Genomic DNA, 6,000 nt, shown 5'->3' with positions numbered 1-6,000 from the left:
ACCTCAATACCTCAATTTGATAGAAAACAAGTTTATAATGACAATTTAATTTAATTATCCAAGCCACTAATATCAATTTAACAAACAACTAAAAAATTACTATTATCAAATTATAATAAATTTAATTTAAGTGCTAAATTACTCAGCCATGCTAAGGACCTATAACTACAGTACTCTTTCTAGTCCTAGACCCATAGTTACTTTAGTTTTTAGGATTGGAATTGTTGTATATTTTTATTGTCAAAAATATTATACTTTAGTTTTTATTTTTTATTTCATTTAGTACTATTATTAAGAGAGTTTTTCAAAACTCAGGGGGGACATGGCCCCCTCTTGGCTCTGCCTGTGCCTTTAACCCGTGCCTCTCTCTCTCAATCTTCTCAAAGCTCCGGTACACCCAAAGCACCTAGACTCCAAATCTGAAACTAGTAGAGATGCCATATCCCGATGCCTACAATTAGCATCATCGCCTGTCATCAACTAATCGGTTCTCTCTTGGTCGTCCCTCTCTCTCTAGCTCTTCCTCTCTCTCACCGTGGTGCTTCGTGGGTTTTGGTGTTTTTATTTATTTATTTATTTTTTGTTCTTCATAGGTCTGAGTTTGTGAAATTTTTTCTTCATGGTTTGGCAGTTGTGGGGTTTGAGTTTGTGATTTGGTTGTGATTGGGTTTGTGAAATTTGTTCTTGATGGTTCGGCGGTTGTGGGTTTGAGTTTGTGATTTGGGTGTGATTTGATTTTGGGTTTGTGATTTGGTTGTAATTTGAGACTTAAGTGTATATTTGATCATATTATGCATTTGAAAACTATTGATGTGGCCAGAAGTGTTATAAGGCTAGCCACAAAAAATGAACATCGCAAAAATATTGAAATCATATGTTCGTGTGTGAGTGTATTCATCTTCTAGATCTAGCCTAATGACACATATGGTTGTATCAGTAGTTCTCAAATGCATGATATGATCGAACATACACTTAAACCTCAAATTGTGATGAATATATAGAAAGTTATGACATTAAACCTAAAAAAAAAAATGGCCTCATGCACGCACAGAGCACGTGTGATAAGGCTAATATCTCTATAATTATTTTGAGAGCTTTGATATTTTCAATTTGGATTTCATTTTTTAAAATTATAGACTAGTTAGTTTTTTCCCCAATTTGATTTTGATTAATCTACGTACTCCAATGTGATGATATTAAGAAATTTACTTTAAATTTTTTTTATAAATATTATTATTTAAGTTTAATTTTAATTTTCGTTGACCCATATTCTTTTATATTAGCAACTCAATTATTTTAGAAATGATTCTTGATAAACTATCCGTATTAGTTAGGTTACGACTTAAATACAAGAGTCGTAATGGATGCTTGCCTATTTTTTGAGACAATATTATATTCATTAGTAAGGGATTTAAATAACCACCGGTAGCCCAGATGGAAACCTCCCCCATGCACAGGGTTTGAGGGGGTTTTAGTTTGAGCCTGAGGGCTCCAGGGGATTGGGGTGGGGTATATTTAGTAATTATATATTTTCAAGAGCAAATTACAACTTACTCATTTGTAGTTTGACTGAAATTTATGTTACCTACTTCTAGTTTGAAATTTGACACTTTACCTACCTGAAATTAGTGTAGTTAGAGTTTCACAACTCATTTATGCTAAAAACAAGACTAAATATTTAATTTTGTACAAGATCAAATAAGATAAAAAATAACTTAGTGGACACTTGCATCATGGGATTTGAAATCACAAGCAGACAACTTCAATTTCAGTCAAATCTTAGGCAAGTAAAGTGTCAAATTTCAAATTACTGATAGACAACTTAAATTTCAGTCAAATCACATACGAATGGGTAAGTTGTAATTTGCCCTATTTCTAAACCAATTAAAGAAAAGAGTAAAGGATTTAAATACAAGAGTCCTAAGACAAGAAAGTAAGATTCTTTTGATATGGAGTCATTTGGATGAGACAATTCTATTAAAGGTTTCTCTAATTATTTTTTATGCTATCATTCTAGGAAAAATTTAATATAACATTGATTTAAGTACAATGATTACTTGCATAAGATATTTTAATTTTATGCCAAATTAATATCAAATTTATTATTGTCTTTTCTTGTAATTCAACTACTTGGCATCTTTTTATATTTTCAACGGAGATATTCAGATTTAAATTTCACCACTCCTAACTATTGAATTATTAACAACAAAAAAATAAAAAAAAAAAAAAATTTATCATTTAGACTACATGCTTGACGTTTATATATATTGTTATTTCCGTTTCTTTAATGATGTGTGGAATTTGATTGAACTAATTGGCAAACAACCTTTCTTAACAGATGTGGATATTAATTATCGTATTCATGCAATGGAGTGAGCATGAGTTGAGGGCTGAGGATAACATACCGAATTTGGTGCTAAAAATTGCATGAGATTTGAATCATTTACTCTATAATGAATATGCTGGGTCAATTGGCTTTAGTGTTCGAAAGGATTTTATAAATAAACCTAAGGAGGATGGGGACATAGGATTGTTATGTCTCCAAGAAATTTTTTTTTTTGCTACAAAAGGAGACGCAATATGAATGTGAGAAACCTCGGAAACATGTTAGAACATGTTGCTTAGCACAAATGACTATATCTCTCGTCAACCTCATGAAGAATATTCAGTCGTCCATGTTGAAGAAGGGAATATTCATGGACTTGTACCTCGTGAACAAAGCTCACATGTTGCCCTCATAAAGAAGAGTAACTATTGCACAAGCTGTTGAAGCAGATATTACAGATAAGTGTGGGGTCTCACATAAATCAGTCCAAGTTTATGAGCAGAGTAGTTGACAAGTATGGAGGTGAAAAAATGTGGGTTATCTTTTTTGTAGATTATAATAATTATTTGTGTTCAAAAACGAAAAAAGCTATGAAAGACAGACGCAAGAAGCTTGTTGAGTTTCAGAAACAACAAGCTGAGAGCCCTTCATTTTTTTATTCAATACAACTTGATGTTGATGACCTAATAACCAATGTCTTTTGGCATATATATGGAAGGATGATAATTGATTATAGTCATTTTGGTGACGCAGACATACCAACTTTCTGGCCTGCATGCTACAGAAATTTTTGTTCATAAATTGAGTTGGGTTCGGTTAGGGGTATTTTTCAACCCAAATTTGGGCATTGTTGGGTTGAAAAATTTCATGTTAGTTCTAAAATCTAAGCTGATCTTACCATAGGGATTGAGTTGGGTTGTGATAATTTTGGATTGGTTTGGGGATGAAAAAAAGAATTTTTTAAAATTTAGAGATGAAAAACAAAATGACATTTTTCCCTTTTGTTTCCTCAAAACATCTTCATATTTTCCACATATGTTCTTTTCATAACTTCAAATCCAGACTGCTTGTGTCTTGAGGTGGTTTAGATGAACCTGCAAGAAAAACTCACAATCAATATTTGTCATCGAGAATAGGTAGTTCTGCTGTCTGCGTCTAATCTAGAGTGAAGATGCAAACATAAATGGCACATGTTTGACTATATGTCTTAAAAAATCTGACCATGGAAATCTTCCCTTCAGTACCTATGAACCATAGTTTTCACACTGATCTCTCTTCATCCCTTGATCAGGTTTCATGCGTGAAATATCACCTACTCCTTACTTTGATGAAGAGTACACTGGCTTCTCTCGAGTTGAAAAGTATTATACAAATGATACTCGCAATATAATTCGTTATAGATATCTTTCGTTCACCTAACACATTTATTATAATTTTTTAAATGTATGACATACTATTTCATCATTTTTTTTTGGGAGGAAATTACTATTTCATTATTTAAAGGTACGATGACCATTGAATTTATATTTAATAATCATTGTACTAATCCAATTGGGGCTTACATTCGACTATTCTGACTTATTTTTTTTTTTTTTTTTGATGAACCTGACTTATTCTTATTTAATGTATTGTTGCTCATATACATAAAAATAAAAAATAAAAAAATAAAAAATTTAATTGTTTTTCTATTTTGTTAAATTAACTCAAATTTCTGAAGCATTTTGCTTCTTGTGAGGAAGAACATAATTATTAAAAAACATAATTAAGATGGAAAATTTGACAAAAAAATAAAATAAAAGAGAATCAATCAAAGATCTAACAATATATTTTGAAAAGAAAAAGCCTTTTTCCTTGTTTTGTTTTGTACGCTAACGAACAAATTAAATAATTTGATAGCCCCATTGTTTCTTGTACCTTGACTGTTGATCGATCAACATAAAATATCTTTCTAATTTAAGGGAGATTAATGTTCAATTCAAAAGGAGCTAGGGAATGCAATTAACTTGTTGACATCTCAACTTCTTAAAGGAAGTCAATATATTTTTCTTAAAACCCAGATGTGAACAGAAAGCTAGTTGCCACCACAATTAAGTTATTAACTATATATACTATTATTATTTATATGATTACTTGTATTTGGCAAAGTCTAATAATTTTGCTACTGGAATGTGGGGCTCCATAAAAAATTGGGTGAAAAAAAGTGGGAAGGCCTTTCAATAAGCCAAGAATATGAGCAGTCATCGTCAACTAACTTGAATTAACAACTGGTTCTCAAAAAAAAAAAAAAAAAAAAAACTTGAATTAACAACTCTGCCGGGCTTACAAGTTGCAAGATTTAATATTGTCGTCAAATTGGGGAATTTCAGTCGTGCGCGCTATCTTGAAGAAATATGAGCACGTTTTTTGAAGCATTAAATTAATGACAAAATTTAGTTACAAATTTGGTTGTAGTATAAGATTACAATCTTATTCAATAAAATAAATATTATTATATATTTTGAAACTCTAACCATTAAATTATATGTTTTTTACACTCTTAATACACATGTCAATTTTTGCGTCAATCGAATGTTATTTATTATATGTTCTATAAGCTTATATTTTATGCATAATTTTAAATTACAAAAATTTATAATTTAAACAATTGATTTATGACGTAACTATTGATGTTTAATTTTCTAAAAATTTTGCAAGCATAGGAGATATAAAAAGAAGATGTAATCCAACGATGGATTTATCAAAATTAAAATTCAATAAAAAGATATTAAGTAATGTTGTAGTTTAAGGGTACGACTAATTTTGTAACTAAATTTTGTCCTTAAATTAAAGCTTCAAAAGTTTAGGAGGTATCAAGCAGTTGAGTTATAAAGCTTTAAACAATTATTTTTTGAATTTAATGATATTGTTATGTCCAATTATTGTCTTGGCCTGTGGGTTCTTGTTAGTTCAATTGATAAAATCTATGATGGTTAAATAAAAGATTTAGGATTTAATTCCTGCCTATACCAAAAATCGATTGGTATCTTGGTCTGATGATAAAAAGCTATATCATAAAAAACGGACGTCATAGATTGTGAAACTCTAAAAAAAAAAATTACTGTTTTGGTTTGATGATGAAGAGTGATCATCATAGAACTATAGATTGAAATTCTATCATATCTATAAAAAAATCAACACAAAGTATTATTAAGAAAATAGTACACATGAGATTGATGTACCATATGAGCCATATGAGTATTTGACAAGTTCTTTGAGTGGGATTAGGTTGTATCTGTTGATCCAGAATTATTTATAAGATTTACTTTTTATATATATATATCATTTGCATTTTGCAGTAGTAAGAAGAGAATTTGAGAAATTAATTTCATGTGCGAAAGATTATTTAACTTAACGGTGTCGCTACCTAGCATGTATCTGTTTTTATTTAACTTAATGGTATCGCTCAGTAATGACGATTTATAATTAGGAAGTTATTGCAGAAATAGAGCAGATATGACCAGTCTTAAGTGCCATAGATTAAAAAAAAAAAAAAAAAAAAATCCGCACAAGAATTTGTCATCGTTTTCAGCTAACTATTAAGGTTGCTAAACAAAGACCAACTTCATTCTCACAATCTATAATATTTGATTTTAGTTGTAGATTCAAAGGAAGAAAACGTCAGAGATGATTAAGTT

Source organism: Castanea sativa, chromosome 5 (genome assembly GCF_040712315.1).
Source record: "Castanea sativa cultivar Marrone di Chiusa Pesio chromosome 5, ASM4071231v1".
NCBI lineage: Eukaryota > Viridiplantae > Streptophyta > Magnoliopsida > Fagales > Fagaceae > Castanea > Castanea sativa.
This window is presented reverse-complemented; position numbering follows the sequence as displayed.